Source organism: Panthera tigris, chromosome B4 (assembly GCF_018350195.1).
Source record: "Panthera tigris isolate Pti1 chromosome B4, P.tigris_Pti1_mat1.1, whole genome shotgun sequence".
Lineage (NCBI taxonomy): Eukaryota > Metazoa > Chordata > Mammalia > Carnivora > Felidae > Panthera > Panthera tigris.
This window is the reverse complement of record NC_056666.1, coordinates 93,094,422-93,116,514: the sequence shown is the minus strand read 5'-3', so window position 1 is coordinate 93,116,514 and position 22,093 is coordinate 93,094,422. Positions and strand designations below refer to the sequence as shown.

The following is a 22,093-nucleotide window of genomic DNA, read 5'->3' as shown; positions in this document are numbered from 1 at the left end:
TAGTATTTCAATTGTTGTCAGCCTATCAATGTTGGCCTGAGCCTGGAAGTGTATAAAATCATCCTTCTCAAATGATAGATCCATAAGAATTTACCTAAAAAAAAAAAATCCACTGTATTTCTTGAAACATTTATATAATAAATTTACATTTACATCAAAAATAATGAAATAACAGGGGTGCCTGGGTGGCTCACTGGATTGAGCATCTAACCTCAGCTCTGGTCATGAGCTCATGGTTCGTGAGTTGGGCTTGTGCTATCAGTGCAGAGCTCACTTTGGATTTTCTGTCTCCCTTTCTCTCTGCCCCTCCCCTGCTCATTCTCTCTCTCTCTCTCTCTCTCTCTCTCTCTCAAGAATAAATAAAAAAATAAAAACATTAAAAAATTAAAAAATAAAATAACATAGTAATAAACATCATCATAATAATATAATAGTATTACATATTCATTTATAAATAATCAACCTACATGTTTAGATACTTTGTTCAACCATTAGGTATCAGCCATAAGAAGGTTATGGTCCTGTTGCTACAGTGTTCCTTTATGAAGAAAATAGCTTACTTTTTGTTCTCTGTACTGTGTCCAAACTGATTCTTTTTTTTTTTTTTAATGTTTTATTTTATTTTTTTAAGAGACAGAGAGGAACAGAGCACGAGCAGGGGAGGGGCAGAGAGAGAGGGAGACACAAAATCGGAAGCAGGCTCCAGGCTCTGAGCTGTCAGCACAGAGCCCGACACGGGGCTTGAACTCATGAACTGTGAGATCATGACCTGAGCCGAAGTCAGTCGCTCAACCGACTGGGCCACCCAGGTGCCCCCAAAGTGATTCTTATGCTGATTTATGTTACTTAACAAATCACATCTAAAATCTACCACAGAGTTTTCTTCTTCAGCAAAACTCTTCTCCTCCAGTCTGTTTAAATGTTCCCACTATGGAATTTCATAGATTGGAAAAGTAACAAACTCCTAACTGACTATTCAGTAATGGGAATTCTCAGGAATCCTTAAATTACATAAATAAATCACGGAGGGAGTTTGCCTTAGACCGGATGAGCTACGGTGGTTGGAAAGACACACGTCAGATTTTCAGACTTGGAAAAATAAGCCACTTTTTCCATTGCTACTTGATCTTAGAATTTAGATACATTTTGACTAACTGCAAATTCAAGTGGGAGGGTAACATGGGGGGAGAGGGTGTAAGCGCAGAAGGAAGAGGGGATTATTCTTCAGCATCATTCTTGAATTTCTTTGTCAGAAGGAAGCCTGCCGGGATGGTAGTTGGGAGCCTAGCATCTTATTAAATAGGCATCAGTTGCCAGAACAATAAAACATATGACACACAAATGAATTTAATATTTAAAATGAAAATAAATTTTAATATATGTTTAAACATCTCTATACAATAATAAAAACTAATGTTTATCAGAAATTTTCTTAACGTACGCAATTCATTCTCAATTTTTCCGCACGTATTGCTAGACTCTTCCTTGAGAATCTTCACTGACCCAATGGGTTTGCATATTTAAGTAGAAAAGGAAAACACCATCCTTCCAAATATTCGGAGTTTATTTGGTATACGTGTTAGAAAAGAAAAGTTGCCTTTTTCAGGTAAAACCCATCAGGAGGTGGTGTTTTGACGTGGTAACAGACAGGGGTCTGTGTTAGACAGGCTGGTCTCTTGCTTCAACTCTAGTACTAATTTGACCATAGGCAAATTATTCAGCCTCTCTTTGCCTTAGCTTCCTTATCTGAAAAATAACAATAACAGCAAAATGCCCAACTCATGGGGTTATTGTACTTGGAATATGATAGGCACTCTGTAAAATCTAAAGTTTGTGTGTGTGTGTGAGAGAAATTATTTTTGAGCAAATGACTAATAAATGTTACCCGCTATCATCACTATCTTGGGCCATAGCTTCAGCAAATATCAGTTATGTCAGTAAAAAAACAGTTATTTCATTTGTTCTTTATTACCTGCTTTGGGAAATTTAGAAGGGTCTACATCCCGATGCTTATTCTTGCTCTAGCAAGAATTTTACAGCATCTGTCATAATTATGGTCTTCAATAAGGACAATCAGTATAGACTGGAGGCCAGGACCAGAATGTAAGTAGATTCACTGTTAAGCCTGCAAGTCTGAACATGGGAACAAGGACAGGGGACAAGACTGAATTTGGGACATCAGCTTCCATGGGAGAAAGAGGTAAAAAGGTTGGGAGGGGAGAGAGAAATATGGAAATACCATTAGACAATTGTTTGTGCTGAATCCAGAATCCTGGGTATCTAGGGCTCAAGACAGGTAATCAGTGGGACTTAAATCACCAATACCTGGAAGGTCTTTGTATATACAGTTGGTTTTGAAGATAGTCGTCAGCTGATATTAATGCCTAAGTCATGAGGACACTGGGATTTAGAGGCAAGAAATCCAGACTCTGCAGAGAATGAGGTATCAGAAGAAATTTGGTTTGGGGGAAGCTGGCGAAAGGAGAAACTGTAAAGAAACATGGGAAGATACAAGGATTATTTCAAGGGAATGAGTTAAGATCACTCCTGGGTATATGGGCCAATTTGAGTCACTTGGTATCAATGTGTCAGCACCATTCTAGTGGCCCAATTTCACATAATTGCAAAGGAGAAAAGTGCCTGTTGGCCAGTGGGGCCATATGTTTACTGTCTTCTTGGAACTGGAGCTATTCATGGGCTTCCAAGGTGACTCCAAAGGTACAGATACCAGAGCTCTTTGGGTCATTTGGCCAACCCCTCTGGTTGAGTAGGAAGGGTTGGGGGGTATGGTGCTGAGAAGCCCCAAATAGAAGTGGAGACCAGGATCCACACAAATCCTGATCTAGTCTTGGATTCCATGCACTGAATGGAGACGGGAAAATTTTGAGGAAAGTGCTACAAAGAAGAAGCACCAGGGCCCTGCTTGCCCAGGTGCAAAAGTCGTACTTAACTTAGGTCAGAGTAGAGTCAACAGCACCCATATATTAACTTCCTTACTTAGAGTTACTGTTTGGGTATGGGATTGGTCTAGAGAAGGGATGACCCTAGTTATAGCTGTTAATCACATGTAGCTATGATAACTTAGACCCGTGGTTCTCTTTGCTGGCTACACAGTAAAATCAACTGAGAAACTTTAAAATAGAACAACAACAACACACACACACACACACACACACACACACACACACACACACGTGTGCTTGGGCTCTTAGACCAATTAAATCAGAATCTAAGGGGTGATAGACTGATATCATGATTTTTTTTTTAAAGATTTTTCTTTAACATTTATTTATTTTTTTTTGAGACAGAGAGAGACAGAGCATGAATGGGGGAGGGTCAGAGAGAGAGGGAGACACAGAGTCCGAAGCAGGCTCCAGGCTCTGAGCTGTCAGCACAGAGCCCGACACGGGGCTGGAACTCACGGAGTGCGAGATCATGACCTGAGCCGAAGTCGGACGCTCAACTGACTGAGCCACCCAGGCGCCCCTGATATCATGATTTTTTTAAAAAGTCTCCCCAGATGGTTCAATGTACAGCTAGAACTGAGAACCACTGCTCTAGATGTTCCTCATCCATTTCTCCGTGATGGCATTCTTTGCTGCCACTCGATTCCTGGGAATCCACTTGGTAGTTTCTGAGCACAGATAACTGTGCTCTCCAGCCAAGTCTGGATTATCTACAATTGGGGAAACTTCACCTACTCTTTACTTCTATCAGTCACAGATGTTGTACAGCTTAGCTCATCTCTTCCTAAAACTCTGGCTTCAGTCTGGTCCTCTCTCTGCAGCCTGATGTTTCTGATTTGCATTCACTCTATTGTATACCTTAGTTCAGTCAATATTGGGCTGTAATCCTTAGCATTCTTGGAATCAAACAATGAGTTGTTTGACTTTGAGACCCTTCAATCATACACTTTTGTTAAAAATACTCTGTGAGCTCTTCTTATTTTTTAACCAAAAAGTAAATAAAAAGTAATTGGTTTAGAGATTTTGGAGATGCCTTAGAATATCATAAACCGGAATGAAAACCAATGCTATAAAAATATCTGTAAGACAGCCTCTTCTCCACTGTCCAGCCCACTGCTCCCTTGTGGTGTATTCAATAAACTTCTATCTCCCTTAAAAAATAAAAATTAAAAAATAAAAATAAAAATATCCTGTCCCTTTAAGATAACAAGGAAACCCCTAACAGAAGACTTACTATCAGCCCTTTCTAAAAGCTTATCTATGCAGTTAGGCAAATGTCCCAAAAATTTGGAGGTATTTTCCTCCCCATGACAAGGAAAGTCTACTATAACAAAAAGCCCTGACTTAATTTTCTTTCTTTCTTTCTTTCTTTCTTTCTTTCTTTTCTTTCTTTCTTTCTTCTTTCTGTCTTTTCTTTCTTTTTTTCTCTTTTTTTCTTTCTTTCTCTTTCTCTCTCTTTCATTCTCTTTCTTTCTTTCTCTTTCTTTCCTCTCCTCCCCTCCCCTCCCCTCCCTTCCCCTCCAGTTCCCTTCCCTTCCTCTTTGTTTCTTTGTTTCTTTCTTTCTTCCTGTCATTTAAGTCCTTAGGTGGCTTCAAGGTGCTCCTGCTGAAGGAAAATAGATGGAACAAGCAAGGTACCAGAATACTTTTTAGCCCCACAGCTCTGATTTTTGTTAGGAACAGAAACAAACTGCAGTTGCTACTTAATTAGGAGAAACTATTTTATTGTACAAAATCCTTCCTCAGCAAAGTATCCATCTACCAGTTTTCTAAGTTCTCTCGTAAAGATGCTAGGCTGGGAAGCCAACAGCATTTATGTGTGGCCTTCCTGTGATATTTTAAAAGTCACCCAGAAAAGCTGACAACATCTTAATACTAATTTTTACGTATGAAATACATTTATATCCTTTATGTCCTTAAAATCTGACACCAACCCGGTGAGGGGCAAGGCATGTGTGTCTAGTCCCATTTCCTTTTTTCTGTTTTACAACTGAAGGACTAAGATTCAGATGGCTTATGTGGCCCTGTGGAAAACACACAATGAGTTATATATATATGATTATTATATATAAGGAATTGGCTCATGTGGTTATGGAGGCTGAGAAGTCCAAAGATTGGTCAACAAGCTGAAGACCCAGGAGAACGGATGGTACCATTCCAGTCAGAATCCCAAGGCCTGAGAACCAAGAGGCTAATGGTACAAGTTTCCTCCCATGCCTGAGCCCACAGTCAGTAGACGATCAACATCCCAAACTGAAGACAGTCAGGAAGAGAATAAATTCTCTCTGAATCCATCTTCTGTTCTGTTCAGGACTTCAATAGATTGGATGAGACCCACCCACACTGGGGAGGGCAAGTTGCGTTACTCATTTTACCAATTCAAATATTCATTCAGAAACAACCTCCAAACCGTCCTCCCATATAACATTTAACCAAATATCTGGGCAGCCCATGGCCCTGTCAAGTTGACACAGTCAATTAACCTTTACAAGTATCCACTTAATTGTGTGTACCTTTCAGTACTAGACATTCCTGGAATTGCCCCCTTCTTGTGTCACTGCCTAGAGGTCAGAAACTCAACTTGTCCTTTTGGATCCCACATGAACTGGCTGCAGTGGACATGTCATTTCACCTCTATGATCTTCACATTTCTCAACTGTAAAATTACAGGGGTCAGATTGAATTTGTAGGACACTTATGGCTTGCAAGCAGTGTTTCTGTGATTCTATAGCTGAATTCTAAGACTTTAAAACCAGTTTGACTTCTGTTTCATTCAAAGCTGTGTTCTAGGGTCCAACAAAAGTATGAATATTACAGGTACTTAGTCATCAAGTAAAATCAACATGAAGGTGATAATGCTGTATCTGTAAACCAAAATATGAGAGTCTATTATGTGGTTAGCTTTATACTGAGTACCATGGAAGATAAAATTTGTAATACCGTCCTTGCACCAAGGAACTTACCATCTGTTGGTGAAAAGGTTAGCACCCAAGATATCCTGATGTGACTTAGGGGTGCCTGGGTGGCTCAGTCGGTTAAGCCTCTTACTCTTGATTTCAGCTTAGGTCATGATCTCAGGGTCTTAAGATGGAGCCCTGTATTGGGCTCTGCGCTGATAACCCAGATAATCTCTGCTTGGGATTCTCTCTCTCCCTCTCTGCCTGCCCCTTCCCCTCTTCTCTCTCCTCTCTCAAAATAAATAAATAAACATGACAAAATATTAAAGAAAAAAAAAGAAATCCTGATGTGACTTAGAGTGAACTAATAACTACAGGAACAATTACCAAAGAGAGTGGGAAGCCAGTGAGTCAGGCTTTCCCTAAAGAAGGAATTAGGGCTTGGGCTGGGTTTAAAAAACAAAATAAACAAACAAAAAATGGGAACAATTTGGATAAACAGAGGCGAATGAAGAGAACTTTTCAGGCCAGGAAAAACCCAGGCAAGCATAGGAAGGATCATTTGCATAACAGTGAATGGACCAGGAAGATATATTTAGATAGCAAACTGCCAACAGAAAAAGGCAACATGAAAATTGTATGTAAGGAAGGTATCATCTGACACCAATGGGAGGATGGATTGAAGGGTTCTCAAAAACCAGCTACCTTTTACTGAGTGCCTACTACATGCCAGCCTCTGTGATAGAATTTTATATATGTTATCTGGAATGGTTGCAACAGTCTACAAAGTAGGCTTTCTTATCTCTCATTTTACAGATAAGGAAATTCAAGGTCAAAGAGGTCAAGAAACAGTCCAATCCAGTTGATAGGCTCAGTAAAAATTCCAACCCAGTTTGGGCTGATTCCTTAATAACCCCTTATTCCACATCTCACACTGCCCCTCACCAAACCAGAAGCTGCTACCAGCTTCAACAAATCGACCAAAATTTGACTAGTTGGTGGATTTTGCCATTGTGGTCACTATTTATGGAACAACTGATTACCGAGCCTGGCGGTGATCTGGTTTAGTTGCTATGAATGTTTAACTCAGTCAGCCACTTGGTGGTCGGCCCTGAGGATAGATTGTGATCCAGTGTGTGGCAAGCAATGTGACAGAGGGCAGAGAAGGCACTCAGACTGGTAAGTGCCCTCCTATTGACTCCCAGAGGCAAACTGCAGAGGCAGGCCCTGCAAAGAGCTGCTGTAACCATAAACCAGAGAGTCGCTCTTTATCTGTGCCTAATGTGGAAACATCAGTAATCACACGCCAGTCATTTCAGTAACACCTGCACGTTCCTGGGCTCCTGGCCTTTGAACACACATTAAAAACCAAATCTGAATCCAGACATTGAAGCTATTTACATGAAATGCTCTGCAAGCATACAGAAGATCAGAGGGAGAGCCCTAAGTAAAAGTTATGGTTTATGGATCCCTGCGTGTCTTTTGTTAGTTTCCTGAAGAAATCAGAAGAAAGATGGTAGTATGTTTGATGGGGGAGGCAGGATCCTAGTTCTGTACAAAAATACCTATTAAATTATATCATAAAGACAAATCTTTGTATCAATCTTAGTTCCAAAAAACCTGTCTTTTCTTTTTTTAAAAATAGAGATTCAGTACCCTGTGTCCTACATCATTGATGCAGCTCAACCCAGACATAAACAGTCTGATTACATCACTGCCGCACATCCAGCTAGCTTCTCTACTGAGACCAAAGTGTTAATTGCAGTTGCGAATTAATCATTATTCTAACTGAGCCAGAGTCTTATTTTCCTCTCGAAGCTTGTCATCATTAAGCTTGCTTGAATTGGTTAATGCACCATCGATGCAAATTATCATTCCACAATACTGAACATGCACAATTCTTTTATTCACTGTATCACGTGGAATTTTATAGGTGGAAAAGTCATAATTAACCACGTATTCTAATATTCTGCTTCCACTCCTTTGTTACATGTTACATCTTCCTCAGTTTGGGATTTTTACCGGGATCTCCTTTTCTGTTACACTGAAATCTAAAATGAAAGCCATGATGGTTTTGGTCTTTTCAGAAAGTGACCTATTTCAGAAAAGAATATCAATAAATACTTTGTTTGAGTGCTTTTCAAATGTAATATCTCTTTTCTGCTTTTATGTACATTAACAAAGTTTTTATGACATTCTCATCATGATAAAAATAATTTAACAAAACTGGTCATTAGTCTATCAAGATGAGCAAGTATAATTTCCCTATTTTCTAAAAGTTTCCATAGCTGGAACTAAAGGTTTTTAATGAAAGTGTCTCATCAAGAATAGCTAGAGGAGAGTTGATCCCTTATTTTGGGAACCAGTGGGACACGGTAGGGGTCTAACCAGGAGAAGGTCTAGCATAGATTTTGTGTAGAATCCCTCACTGGGGTGGATCAGACACTGGACTGACCTGGTCACACCTACTGACAGTAGAGGTCCTAACTGGCAAGCTTGGATGTTCTATGGGTTCTAGTCTGGACCAGGGCTTGGAAAGGTGAGAACAAAGGTACAGATATGGGAAGCAGTTTGATGCTTAGCAGGTGTCCACTTTTTCAAAGAGGTAAAATCCAAAAAGAGTCAGAAATCCAGGCATGAGTCAGCAACTGGCTGATTTATCAATGAGCCACCAACTTGGGATTCAAGGAACAGACCTTATCCTTGGGAAGAGCTGTCTCAAAGCTGGGCTCCAGGACTGGGAGGGGATGGAGTACTGGCAGAGTATTCTAGAACCTCTGCCTGGTACACTTGGAGAACTCTCTACCCATTATCGTACTCGTCCCCACTGTGAATACTAGTTTAATGTCTTCCCCATAAGCTCTATGAGGGGAGAGATTCAGCCTGTACTGTTCACCCCAGTATCCAGTGCTTGTCTTGTGCTGGTCACCACCTCAGGCTAGGTTATCATCAGTTCTTACCCAGATCACGGCAGTAGCCTCCACACAAGTCTCTGCACTTCTACTCTTTCATTGTCCAATATAATCTTCACACAGCACCCAGTGGGTTTTTCAAAATGCGGATTTGATTTTGCTGTCAGCCTACTCATAACCCTTCAGTGATTCCCCATTGCCCTCAGGATAGAGGCCAAATCCCAAGCATGGTCTCCAAGCCAAGCCAGCTGCCCTGGCTTCTTTCAGTTCTTCATGTCACACTCTTTGCCACCTCCTCCCCAAGTGCCCTTTCATCTAGTTAATTCCTTCTCATCTTTCATCTCTCTGTCTAACCATCATTTCCTTGGGAAATCCTTCCTTGAAGCCCGGGTTGCCCTGGTATTCACTCCAATAGCCCTTCTCTTTCACAGCACTTCCCCGGGCTTGTTACTCATTCACCTGTATCATCTTTTAATTCATGTCTGTTCTTTCAATTTGACTTGTAAATTGCACGAGTGCAGGGAATGTACCCATTTCACTCAGTCCAGGACACAATAGGAGCCCTAAGTATATGTTGCATTAGCTCATGAATACTTTAGGTACTAAGTTCAGTAATGAGAACTGGAGCCAGGAGAGGACTGAGGAGTGGAGGGCCTTGGGGAAGATGGAATTAGAGCAGCTTCACACAAAGCCACCGAGAGGTGATCTAGATGGGCGTAAGCACCTCCTGGCTCAGCTCGAGGAGCCTCATTTAACTCTCCCAGCGATGCTGAACTTAGGTACTGATGAATAAATTATACCTTCCCAAGATCACATAGTTGATCTAGGGGAGACCCAGGACTCCAACCAGCTCTAAGTTCAGGTGTCCCCTTTCACACCAAAGAGCTACTTTTCTCTTATGTAAGAACAGTCAGGCAGCAGATAAATAATTACTAAGTCTGCCTGGGACTTCTATCTTGCTTCTGCCTGGCTCATTCTCAGTAACAGCAGCATCTGCGTTACTCATTTATTCCTCAGCCGCGTCCAGCTTGGGGCCGGATGATGATGGATATTACCTAGAGGTTTGTGAACATCTGCATCCCAGGCTATGCTGGTAGTGATTGTCTTCTGCTGATTCCTGTGGGCTCTGTCATGGCAGGAATGCTGATGGAACTACTCAGGAAGCCAGATGGGAGCTTGGTCATACGGCAAGGACGCTGGAGCCAGACAAAGTGGCAGAGCAGACAACAAGCAGGGTGGAATATGGATGCTCCTGTCTCGGGAAAGGATTGGCTAGCAGCAAAGAAGCAGGCTCAGAAAGAAATGTCAGAGGCAGTCTGTGCAGCGGAGGGTCAAGTGACATCCTGCACGCTGGGTAGAACACGACATCAGTCACGTTCCCACACAGGCTGGGGACTCCAGGAGAAGAAAGACACACTCTATCTTGTCACTTGCTTCAGTATGAAAGCTTTTTGTGAGTGGAAATCTGTGGTATTAAGGGGAGCACTTTCCCGCCTGTGTGGACTGTATTCCACTAAAGATATGTTAAGGATTAGAAACATATTGCCTACCCACTCCTTGTACAGTTGTGTTCCTATTGATTAAAGGGCTTGCCGTCGGTATCCTTTGTGGTTCGCTTCATTGATTCACAACCTTGATTTCAAATCACTTTGTAAAAATAGAATTCACACTTACTAAGAAAATCTTTCTTTTTGGAAACAATTTTTCTCCAGCCTGTTGGAAATTGTAAAATCCTGTTTCTGCTTCAATTCCACTGCACTGAAAATGCAGTTTACATGATGAAGTTCTCAGAATATGACACCTCTTATTATCCTTTCAAAATTTACCTAGAATTCTCATTTCTAGCCATTTTCACAAAAGTGGGTTTCTATACTTTGGTCCCTTTTCAAACAATTGTAAAAGCTTTATTTCATTGCTAATTTCTTCTTTTATTTACAAGGTTTTATCCCAAATGACCCCACTCAAACAGATGTATTAAACAAAAAGGTAAATGGCTATAGGAAGATAAGGACAAACTGTCCCTTAACTTACAGACTGTGGGATGTTCTTCATGTGTCCTTGGCAATCTCTAGCGAGTTCTGTTTTTATATCTAGGTAGGCAATACCTGCAGCCATGCGTGAATGTGTTTAGAATCAACCTTTGGAAAGTTAAACCTCTGACTATTTTAAATAATAAATCAATCATGTGTCTGAATCATTTTAGAAATGAGGGTTACCTAAAACACTTGCTTTTCCATGCAACATTTTTGGAAGCTATTATAGACTTAAGATATTCTTTAAATAAGGCATTATATTTATTATTCATCTCAAGCCCTCTCTCCCCTTAGTTGTGCACATTCTTGAAACAGGGAATGTACGAACACAGTATCGGTTCACCGATTTGGGGGTTTTATTCATGAAACGAAAGGTTATACTTTCTCACGATCATCTAATTTTTTTGATCTGACAGTTAAGTGTCATAGAATCTCGGGGTTCACAAGGTCCTTCTGGAATTTGTCTGGACAGCATAGGTGCCCTTAACTCTCAGGAAATTGGATTTGGGCATCATAAAAGGCTCTCAGCCCTGGGGATGGGGGCTCTTCATGTATCCCTCTGAACTTGCTTCCTGTGTCTGTCTTGCAAACCCCAGACTTCTCTTGTTCTCATTCTTGTCTCTAGAATTTGAAGCTTTAGGTCCTTCTTGGCTTCCTAGCAGGCCTCTCGTGAATGTGTATTCCATTCATCTTTGCTTTAGCCAGCTTGAGCCTAATGCCAGACTGTGGCTCCCTTTGGTTCCATTTCTCCCTTCAGGCCAGTCTGACCCACCTTGGGAGAGAAGAGACAAAATTTATTTTCCAGTGTGAAACATACCCATCATCTGATCTGTAAACGTTTTGATACTGTTTTATTCATTCAACAGATATTTATAGAGCAACTACACTCTGCCAGGCTAGTGCTGGAAGCTTGGTAAAGTACATAAAACTATCAGGTCCCTGTCATCACCCCAGTCACTGACTAGTGGGGAAACGGACATTAATGGAAAAGCCACACAAATACGTACATAAATAATTACAGACCGATAGAACGAATGGTATAGGATGCATTCAAACTGTGTCAGGGTGACTTGATCTATAAAGGAAGGGGGAGGAGGAAAGAGAATGGAATGATTTTTTTAGACACAGTCCTGTTATGCAGCTTAATCCAGCCGCTTTCATTCCTGGCTGCATGTAGAATCTCCTGTGTAGCTTTAATAAATACCTAACCTTAGGCTTCACCCCTCAGAGATTCTTTGTTTTGTTTTGTTTTTTAAGTTTTATTTAAGTAATCTCTACACCCCTCATGGGTCTCAAACTCATGACCCTGAGCTCCAGAGTTGCACATTCCTCTGACTGAACCAGCCAGGTGCTCCTTACCCCCAGATCCTGATATAATTGGCCTGGGCATCAATACTTCCTGCAAAGCTTTCTAGGTGATTCTAAAACGCATTAGGGTTAAGAGCTTACTCTTATGTGGATGGTTTAAATATCGTACCTACACTTTTTCTCTGATGTTCAAATGCAAATCGTCTACATTAAAATAGACCTGAGTAAAAGTTTCAAATAAAGTTGGAAACAATATTTGTCATCCCTTACTCATTTGGAATTTGCCAGTGAATACCTTGCAAGATATGCTTTTGTTACCCTTCAAACGTTTTTTTCTCTTGAAAGCAACATGAGCATATTACTAAACATTTGAGGAAGAAGGAAGAAGAGAAGAAAAAGGGAGACACACTCATAAACTCACTATTCTACTGCAAGCACTGTGAGAATTGTGGTGTATTTTCTTCTCCCCCCCCCCCATATTATCTGTACAGACAATGAATTAAATGATGGCTTAAAACCTGCAAATAGTTTCAGTATAAATTATATTTTATATAATATATATAACATAAATTATGTTTTCTGGACAGAAAAATTACTGAATCCTGTGACTCCCTCCTGTAGCCAGTTCAACATAGATTCCTATCCTCACCTCTTGGTCCAGCATTGCTCCTTGACTTGAAGGAATAAGACTTGGCTTGGCCAAAGTCACAGTGACCTCCTAACTGCCAAGCCCATTGGGCTCATCTCCAGCCCTATTTAACTGCTCTCTGCAGCATTTGGCACAGTAGAACCCTCTTCCCTACTTGAAGCCCCCATCCCTTGACTTGCATAACACCATCTGCCCCACCATTTTTCTCCCTGTTCCCTTCACTGGTCTTCTTTCTGGTCCTAGATGCTGGGGTTCCCCAGGGTTCCATCTCTGCCCCCTTCTTTCCTCACTCTGTCCTTCCTGGGATTTCATCCAAGCCCAAAGCCTCAGTTTACTATTTATGTGCTGATAACTCCCTGGAGGAGGCCTGATATACTGAAACCTCCAATAGGCCAAATGTATGGCAAGAAATAAAATGCAGAAGTCTGTTGCTAAGGTGCAGCAAGAAATTCCTTATATGGAGACAAGCTGGACATTTGAAACTGGGAGAAGCAATCAGATTCTGGAGATATTTTGAAAGTATATGCAATAGAATTTCCTGGTGGATTAGATATGGGATATGAAAGAAAGGAGAGTCAAAGATGACGACAAGCTTTGGGGCCTCGGTGACTGGAGTCATGGAATTGCCATCATTTGAGATGTGGAGGGCTGTGGATGGAGTGAGCCTGGTGTTGGAGACGGAGTGGAGCGGGAGAGCAGAACAAGACATCTAGTAGACATACAAGTAGGGAAGGAGAAGGCATATGGGTGTACAAGTCCAGAGACGAGGGCCGAGGCCTGGCTGGAGTATACAGGTGGGAGTCATAGGGCAAACAAGGCTGTAAGATCAGATGAGACAACCAAAGGAGAGAGAAGAGACAGACTGAGGCATAGGGCACTATACCAGTCACATGCTGAGAAGAAAAGATGGGGCCAGGAGGTCCCCAAGGACTACCCCAAGCCCTGCCTAAAATAGGACAAAAGACAGCAGACTGAGCCCCACGATTCTGCTTCTCCTGACCTACAGACTCCTCACCCCTAGGGACTCTTGGGACCAGACATTGGCCTAGGGGGCCATTTCCAGTTTACATGTCTGTGTAACCTCAGTGGGTGTATATTCTTTACAGGGTTGGAATAAAGTAGAATAAAACATAGCCTTTGCAGAGCCCCCAGTCATTATTCTCACAAAATCTGGAAACTGGACTGGTTTCTATGGCCTACCCAGCTCACTCTCAATCTACAGTACCAGTCCAAGCCTCTCATCTGACCACTGCCTACTGACCATATTCATCCAGCGGGCCACGTGCCCCAAATGATGAAAGATCTTCATCTTCCTGCAAAAGCCTCTTCCCAGGTTAGGTGCCTTAACTCGATGGTTGGTACTCTTCTACCCACTCGCTCATGTCAGAAATTTGAGAGTCAACCTTACTGTTCTCTTCTCTCCATACGTGTATGCACTCACAGATGATTCCATCTCGCAAATACCTTTCACATCTGCACTCCTCCCCTCTAATGCCCACTGTCTTGGCTTGATCCAGGCTTCCAGGATCTGTTAAGGCTTAGGGTTATGGCTTAAGTGCGGAGCTGGTAGCTCTCTTTGATTTGAAAAATACAGATAAGGGGCACCTGGGTGGCTCAGTCTGTTAAGTGTCTGACTTGATTTCGGCTCACGTCATGAGCCCAGGGTTGTGGGATTGACACCTGTGTTGGGCTCTGCACTGAGCTTAAGATTGCTTATGATTCTCTCAAGGGCACCTGGGTGGCTCAGTCGGTTGAACATCTGACTTCAGCTCAGGTCATGATCTCGCGGTTCATGAGTTTGAGCCCCAAGTAGGGCTCTGTGCTTACAGCTCAGCCTGGAGCCTGCTTCAGACTCTATGTCTCCCTCTCTGCTCCTCCCTGGCTTGTATTCTGTCTCCCTCTTGAAAATAAATAAGACATTTAAAAAAAATTTAAAAATACTTACCTGGCAGGGGAGATACCATGATCACAAAGGTGGTTTCCCAGGGCAAGCCTTATCCATTGCACTCCAGATGTGGTGACCCCTGCGATTTCCCCAAATGTGGGAAACTCGACAGCATAATTTGTGATAGTGAGGGAAAAAAATTAAAAAAGATTCTCTCTCTCTCTCTCTGCTCCCCTTCCCCACTTGCATTCTCTCTCTCTCTCTCTCTCTCTCTCTCTCTCTCTCTCTCAGAAATAAATAAATAAATAAATAAACATTAAAAAAATACAGATAAAACCAAAAAATGAAAAAACCTCAGGCCATTATTAAGGAAATTAACTTGGTTATAAAGATTACAATTATGTTCCTGAAAATGGACAAGGTTATTTTAAAAAGTTGCCATTTATTTTTATTACCTGACCTACTACAGATTTATTATTTTTTAATGATAATTATCTTACTTTTCCCAAATAATCAAGAAATTGAACAGTTTTTTTGTTGGCTCATTTTCCTTTTAATAACTGGAAACTTACTATCCACAACTTAAACTATATCAATCATATAGTCTCCAACAACTTTTTTCTTTGAGTTTCCCAAAAGACTGGAGACCAAGGAGCCAAGTTCAGTTATCTTACACTGGAACACAATAAACTGAAAGGTAGAGGTCTATCATGGGGCAGGGTGGTGCATGATGGGGGCCAGCAAAGTAAAGATAGTGTTCTCACAACATGCAAAGTTAGTACCGGTATTTAAACAGCATTAGATGGATTGAAAAGCTCTCCTAAATATCTCTTTTCTATATTTTCTCATATTTCTAAATATAAATTATCATTAGCAAGTAATTATGGTGAATAATAATACTGTCACTTAATTTCCTGCCAGCTAAGGCCTGGCAGAGTTGAAGCAGGCTGAACTCAAGAGTGTGCAATTTTAGAACTGAACAATTAAACTCAGAGAAGATGGGAGTAGAGGGTTACCGTGGCAACCTGATCCCACAACCCTGTGTGTGGCCATATTGTTCCAGTGTCTGAGTCACAGAGGCTGGTTATTATGATTTATAATACGGGCAGTGTTTGGGTACAGATAGAGAGTTTCCCTTGTAGCAAGTTTAGAAAGGACAGGTACTTTGGAATCTGCAGAAGAGGATTATATGATTCTCAGCCAAGTGACACTGAATTAATGAAAATAATTAGTAGTTGTTAATGACAGTGTGTAATTTTAATCTATTCCATGAAAATAATGGAATTATTGGCTTTGTAAAAAGAATTGCTTTGAAATTCAATAATTAAGTATAATTGTATAACTAGTATGACTAATTCATTCAATAATACTGATTAAATCCTAGCATTTGCTAACTCTGCTGTAGGGGCTGGGATTCAGTGAACAAAACAGGGGTGGTAAATAATACACAGTAAATATTTTATGGTATCAATGTGTTAGAATGTGGTAAGGAGTATGAGGACAAAATAAAGCAAGGCAGGGTGATTGGGAATGCTAGGGAGAGTAGGGATACAGTAGATAGTTTTAAATTGGGTTCTCAAGAAGGCCTCATGGAGAAGATGCCATTTGAAGATACTAGAAAAGGTTGGGGTGGAGGGGAGCCATGCAGACATGTGGGGACATTCCAGGCAGAGTGAATACCAGGGCAAAGGCTCTGAGGTAGAGGCATGCTTGCTATGCTCAAGGAGCAGTAAAACAAAACAAAACAAAAATACTGGAGTAGAGTGAGTGAGAGGGAGGATAGTAAAAAGTGAGATCAGTAATAACTGGGCAAGATCCTATAGGGCTTGGCAGGTCACTGTAAGTGTTTCGGCTTTTATTCAGAAAGAAATAGGCAGCCACTAAAAGATTTTGAGCAGAGGAGTGACATGACCAGTTAGGAGCCAATAACAACTAAGGGGGGGTGGAGAATTATGGTGACCAGGGAGTGAGGAATGAAACTGGGGAGAAGCAATCAGATTTTGGAGACATTTTGAAAGTATATGCAATAGAATTTCCTGGTGGATCAGATATGGGATATGAAAGAAAGGAGAGTCAAAGGTGACGACAAGCTTTGGGGCTTCAGTGACTGGAGTCATGGAATTGCCATCATTTGAGATGTGGAGGGCTGTGGATGGAGTGAGCCTGGTGTTGGAGACGGAATGGTGTGGGAGAGCAGAACAAGACATCTAGTAGACATACAGGTAGGGAAGGAGAAGGCAGATGGGTGTATAAGTCCAGAGACGAGGGCCGAGGCCTGGCTGGAATACACAGGTGGGAGTCGTAGGGCAAACAAGGCTGTAAGATCAGATGAGACAACCAAGGGAGAGAGAAGAGACAGATGGAGGCATAGGGCACTATACCAGTCACATGCTGAGAAGAAAAGATGGGACCAACAAAAAGACTAGGGAGGAGCCAGAGAGATAAAAGCAAGAGAGTTCAGAGGCCCAGAAACCAAATGAGGAAAATATTTCCAGGAAGAGGTCATTGGTGCCCTTCACTCATCACAGTGATGGAAGTGAAGCCTGATTGGGGTGGTATGAGAGAATAGCAGTCAAGGAATTAGGGACAACCTGTTGGCAGCTCTTTGGAGGAGTGTTGTTTTGCGATGTTAGCTAGAGGGAAAGTGGGGTCATGAGAAGTTGTTTTTTTTTTTTCCATTTTTTTTTTACTTTTAAATTTTCAATAGGAGATTTAAGATGGATAAAAACATAGCATGTTTTGGGGCACCTGGGTGGCTCAGTCGGTTGAACGTGGGACTTCGGCTGAGGTCATGATCTCACGGTTTGTGAGTTCAAGCCCCGAGTCAGGCTCTGTGCTGACAGCTCAGAGCCTGGAGCGTGCTTCGGATTCTGTCTCATTTTCTCTCTGCCTCTCCCCTGCTCACACTCACACTGTGTCTCTCTCTCTCTCTCTGTCTCTCCAAAAAAAAAAAAAAAAAAAAAATTAAAAAAAAACATAGCATGCTTTTCTACTATGTGTATGTAAAATTACTGTTTCATATTCCTGATTATTTTATATTGAAATTTATCTTCCAGACACTATAGACCCTTTCCCTAGGACCTCCAATTAGTTAAGCGTTTGTCCTTCACTTGGGATATGGACACTTTCCTGAATACATTAGTGTTTTTTTATTCAGCCTGGATAACATGGTCAGGGGTGCCTGGGTAGCTCAGTCGGTTGAGCATCCAACTGTGGCTCAGGTCTTGATCTCGCTGTCTGTGGGTTCGAGCCCTGGGTTGGGCTCTGTGCTGACAGCTCAGAGACTGGAACCTGCTTCGGATTCTATGTCTCCCTCTCTCTCTCTCTCTCTCTCTCTCTGCATCCCTGCTCACACGGTCTCTCTCTCAAAAATAAATAAACATTAAAAAAATTTTTTAAACATGGTCAGTTTTTTTTTTACATTTATTTTTGAGAGACAGAGTGAGACAGAGTGTGAGCAGGGGAGGGACAGAGAAAAGGAAACATAGAATCCAAAGCAGGCTCCAGGCTCTGAGCTGTCAGCACAGAGCCTGACGCGGGGCTTGAACTGACAAAACCATGAGATCATGACGTTTAACCGACTGAGCCACCCAGGCACCTCTTGTGGTCAGTTTTTCAACGTGGAATTTCTCTGAACATGGAGTAGGAATGCCCCCAGCCTTTCTGATATGCCCAATGAGTCACTCCAACACGAGTCCATCCGTAATATTCTTAGTCTCTGTTCCTAGTCTCTAGTCCCACAGTGATGCTGAAGGAAGACACAAAAATGCAGGTATGATCTGCCACTCACACGTCACATCCAGCCCAGCCAGACCCTTGGCACTGTTCCCCATTTCCCGTATCTCTTGTTAGTTACCTATCGAATTGATCCTAGGGACCGTTTTAGTGTAGGCCAAGTGGGGCCATTTGCAGGACGTGTGCTGCCTGGAAGCTCTACGCTCCTGGCCAAAGGAGAGGGTGGTTGTGAAATCCTGCGTCATCCTGTAGCCCAGTGCAGAGGCAGTGCTCCAAGGCAAGCAAGAGAGGGGTGTGTCTTTTACACAATAGCGGCAGCAGCTGGCATTCGCAGGAAGGCACGGAGAAGCGATGCAAATCTCTTAAAAAATCTGTTCAGTGTGACGATGCTCTTGGAGGGTGAGCTCTGAGAAATAAGAGGCAGAAACTGAGAATCCTATTCTGTGTGCACAAACCCCTACAGCTGGATTTGGCCATTCAGAAGCTGACAGGGAGAGAGTGAGGCCGGGGGAGGGGGGTGTGGGTGGGTAGACGTGTTCATCCTGGGTATTGAGAGAAAAGGAGCCACACTGCATTGGGACTGAGAAGTTTTCTTTGCTGCCCAGGGACCTCTGGTGTAGATTTGAGTTAATCATGCTCCTTGGCTTGCTTGAGATCTTCCTCCCCAGCCCTACCTAACCATCCCAGCAGTGCCTTCCTGAGTGGGTCTACTTACAGTTCTGACGACACACACACATGCACACACACACACACACACACACACACACACTTTAAAGGTAGCTCATAGTCATAAAACTATAACAGCATATAGCGCTTATTCCATTTTGTGCGTTCGGTTGTTAATCCGTTTGCTATTTTCAAAAAGTTGTGAGTTAAAGAATCCTACTCAGGTATAGTTAAAGGCAGATGGAAACTGGGTGGCACCAGGGCACCTGGGTGGTTCAGTCGGTTAAGTGTCTGACTTTGGCTCAGGTCATGATATCACAGGTCGTGAGTTAGGGCCCTGCATTGGGCTCTGTCTGTGCTCACGGCTCAGAGCCTGGAGCCTGCTTTGAGCTCTGTGTCTCCTTCTCTCTCTGCCCCTCCCCCCCCCTCAAAAATAAACAAACATTAAAAAAATAAAAATTAAACTAAAAAAAGAAACTGGGTGGCACCAACTAACAACTGTAGGCAAGATTTTGGTGCCCGGGGTGAGCATTTACTCTCTCATTCAGTAAATATTTACTGAAAAGTCCACTACGTGTTAGTACCATTTTTATTTTTCTTTCAACTTATAGAACTACGACATTTATCAAGTATTCATCTGGTGTGCTTTTCTGATGAAAAATCAACTCTCCACCTCCAACTGGGTGTCCTAAGATTCGATTCAATTCTGACACTAACTACTCAGAGTTAGAGCAGACTGCCCAGGTTCGGGACTCAGTTCCACAAGATTGTCCCCACTTCAGACACCAGTTGTAGATTGAGGGCCACCAGTACATCTGACCAACTGGCTATAAATCAGAGGTTCTCATGATCCCTTCCCCATGTTCCATAATTTGCTAGAATGGCCGCAGAACCCAGGAACACACTCTACTTATGTTTACCAGTTTATTATAAAGGATACAACTTAGGGACAGCCAATGGAAAAGATGCATAGGCAAAAGATGCCTAGGGGTTGGGGGGAGGGGGACACAGAGCTTCCACACCCTCTCCAGTCATGCCATCCTCCCAGCACTTCCGCATATTTACCAACCTCATTCAAAAGTTTGTATATAGCTCAATCTCTACCCCCATCTTCTTCCCACGGGGGTTGGTGGGTGGGGCTCAAAGTTGTAATTTTCTAATCACTTGGTCTTTCTGGTGACCAGCCCCATCTAGTTGATCTAGGGGTACCACCCTAAGTCACCTCATTAGCATAAACTCAGGTGTGATCAAAGGGCTTGTTATGAATAATAAAATACATCTCATCACTCAGGAAATTCCAAGAACTTTTAGAGCTCTGTGGCTGGAACCAGAGACAAAGACCACGTAGATTTTTGTATTCCCCCACACCACCATTTGTCCAGATCCCTGACTCAGGTCTGAGGCTCATTGCCTCAACTGTAGGGAGTGTTGTTGGCAGTTGACAGCTTTTAGCCTCTGGGAATTGCCGTCAACTGAGGACAGTCGCCTCATCCAAGGTCACATAACGTCTCCGAGGAATGTCAACTGGCCTATAGGGTGGAAAACAGAGCTACTCTGAAGGACTTTCCCAGCTCCAGAGCTCACTGTGACCACAGTATAGTTCAGCTTTCTTCTCTGCCCCCTTCTGTTTTCTTCCCTCCCCCATATTGATCCCAAGGGCATTCTCTAAAAAAACTCCTGCACACAAGCCTCCCTCTCAGAGCCAGTTTCCCACGTAAGACAGCAGGCATTATGCTTGGCACTTTACATGTGACACGTATTTTAATTTTCCTAACAGCCAATAAGGTAGACATTATTGCCATGTTAGCGAAGAGAATACTGAAAACTAGTGAAGTTGAATAGATTTCCCAAAGTCCCAGAGCTAAGAAAGTGGCAGAGGCAGGATTTGACTCAAGGCCACCTAACTCCAATGCTATGCTCTTGTCACTGTGACACCTCAACCTACTAGCTGCTTTACCTGTTCAGGTGCCACCCAGAGCCTGGGCCAATCTGGTGGGAAGTGGGGGGGTGGGAATGCGAGGCACTGGGGTCAGGTCGGGAGGGTGTTAAGAATGGCTGAGCCGTGAGGAAGCAAGGAAAGCAAGGAAGGAGTCAAGGTGGGAGGCTGAAGAAGTCAACTCTTCTGCCAGACTGGGGAGGCTGACATTGAGATCCATAGGTAGGAAGAGTCAGATACAAAGTAGGGGAAGAAGAATGAGTTGAAGGAGCGAACAAGTAGAGCAGCTTAGTCTTTTTTGTTTGTTTGTTTGTTTGTTCATTTTATTTATTTTGAGGGAGAGAGAGAGAGAGAGAGCGCGAGCAAGCATGGGTGGGGGAGGGGCAGAGAGAGGGAGGGAGAGAATCCCAAGCAGGCTCCGTGCTGTCAGGATAGAGCCCGATGCTGGAACTCACGAACTGTGAGATCACGTCCTGAGCTGAAACCAAGAGTCGGAGACTTAACGGACCGAGCCACCCAGGCGCCCCAGCAATTTAGTATTAATCTGAAACCCAGAATTATGCTCTGTGGACCCTGGAGTGTCACTGGGTGGGCACATCTTTGAAGGAACTAAAATAAATGCAACTTTGGCAGTTTCCTATAATTATTATGCATTTTTGTCATTTGAGAAAATCTACTTTTGTTTCTAGAGTTGCCACCAGAGTAATTTATTACACAGATACTAGGAAATGTCCATGTATAATTAAAAAGAGGGTTCACTTACCTGTTCTGCCATCTCACTGCTAATTCTACATTATTAAATGTTTAATTGTGGTCTGCAGTTTAAAAATACTTCTTTCTCACATGAGGAATCATTATGCATCTAGAAGGTGTAGGTTGGCAAGTACATTTATATTTTTATTTCTTTCTGCCTTCCTGCCAGGTTCACCCCTCCATTAAGCCTTTAAGGAACACTTATTATGTTAGACTGCGGGCAAACAAAATCAATACAACACAATTCCTGTCAAGGCATTAACAGTCTAGTGGGAGAAACAGACGTTTAAACAATAACAACAATGACAAAAAGGCATATATAGCAAAGCTCTCAGCGCCCATTGAAGGGAGCC

At 42.4% G+C, this 22,093-nt stretch overlaps 1 non-coding gene and 1 pseudogene across 1 annotated transcript; one reads left to right on the top strand and one right to left on the bottom strand.

The window, feature by feature from the left end:
* Window positions 1-18,630, bottom strand: part of LOC102954737 — a 34,203-nt pseudogene extending 15,573 nt beyond the window's left edge.
* On the top strand, window positions 14,703-14,872 carry LOC122240691. Its single transcript, XR_006220461.1, has one exon. It is a non-coding gene; the product is annotated as a U1 spliceosomal RNA (small nuclear RNA).
* Window positions 18,631-22,093: the final 3,463 nt, after the last annotated feature.